Source organism: Mastomys coucha, unplaced genomic scaffold, assembly GCF_008632895.1.
Source record: "Mastomys coucha isolate ucsf_1 unplaced genomic scaffold, UCSF_Mcou_1 pScaffold3, whole genome shotgun sequence".
Lineage (NCBI taxonomy): Eukaryota > Metazoa > Chordata > Mammalia > Rodentia > Muridae > Mastomys > Mastomys coucha.
This window is the reverse complement of record NW_022196909.1, coordinates 28,488,442-28,489,625: the sequence shown is the minus strand read 5'-3', so window position 1 is coordinate 28,489,625 and position 1,184 is coordinate 28,488,442. Positions and strand designations below refer to the sequence as shown.

At 47.3% G+C, this 1,184-nt stretch overlaps 1 long non-coding RNA gene across 1 annotated transcript in view; it reads right to left on the bottom strand.

Annotated features, from left to right (window-relative positions):
• Positions 1 to 782, bottom strand: part of LOC116075340 — a 1,971-nt gene extending 1,189 nt beyond the window's left edge. The window contains exon 1 of the long non-coding RNA XR_004112533.1: positions 594 to 782. This is a non-coding gene — a long non-coding RNA (uncharacterized LOC116075340). The remainder of the gene's footprint in view (positions 1 to 593) is intronic.
• Between the last annotated feature and the right edge of the window lie 402 nt (positions 783 to 1,184).

The window sequence follows — 1,184 nt, the reverse complement described above, 5'->3', positions numbered from 1 at the left end:
ATGAGATCTGATGCCCTCTTCTGGGGTGTCTGAAGACAGCTACAGTGTACTTAGATATAATAATAAATCTTTTTAAAAACATAGGGTTTGAAAAGATCTAAACTTACATACTACACTTAATCAAAACACTCTTCATGAGGACAAAGTCTGTGCTGGGCTTTTTGGAGACTTCCTTTCTCAATGCAACCAATGTGAATTTCTTCCTTTTAAACTCAGGCAGACTCCCCAGAAAAGGGAAAAAAGCAGCCACATTCTTCACCAGATTATCACAAGAACAGTTCTAGGCCACATACCAAAACTCTTTCCTGAAACCTTTTGAGTCAGGCCCACATTCAAATCACCATTGCACCAATGTCTTCCATATTCCTACCAGGATGGTCCATTAAGCCCCACTTAAAGTGTCCCACCGCTTTACAAACCTCAGGTCCCCAAATCCACATTCCTCCAAACAAAAACATGGTTAGGCCTATCACAGCAACACCCCGATCCCTAATACCAACTACTGTCTTAGCTAGGGTTTCCATTGCTGTGAAGAGACAACCATGACCAAGGCAACTGTTATAAAGGACAACGTTTAATTGGGGGTGGCTTACAGTTTCAGAGGGTCAGTCCATGATCATTACGGCAGGAGGCATGCTGTGTTCAGACAGACATGGTGCTGGAGAAGGAACTGAGAGTTCTACCTCTTGATCTGAGGGCAACCAGAGGGAGACTCTCTCTTCTACAGGCAACCAGGAGGAGGGTCTCTTCTGCACTGGGTAGAGTTTGAGCACCAGGAGCCCTCAAAGCCTACAGACACAGTGACGCATTTCCTCCAACGAGGCCACAACACCCCCTAATCGTGCCACTCCCCATGGGCCAAGCGTATTCAAACCACCACACAAGGTTAGGCTGAAAGAGATGGCCAAGCCTTCCTCTCTCTGGTCAGAGTGTCAGAATGTTGACAACTTGTGACTGAAAGACCCCCCAGAACTGGGGAGATCCTTACTCAAGTCTCGGGATGACGCGACCACCCAATGACTCACGAGAGACCGAACTTGCTGCAATTGCATGAGGTTTATTGGGGATACCGGTACCGGGTCGATCTCATGACCTTGCTGGCCAGAGTTCCACACTGAACACAAGAAGTGTGGGGTATTTAACCCACAAGTTGGGGGCAGGGAGAGGGTTACCAAGGAAACAGA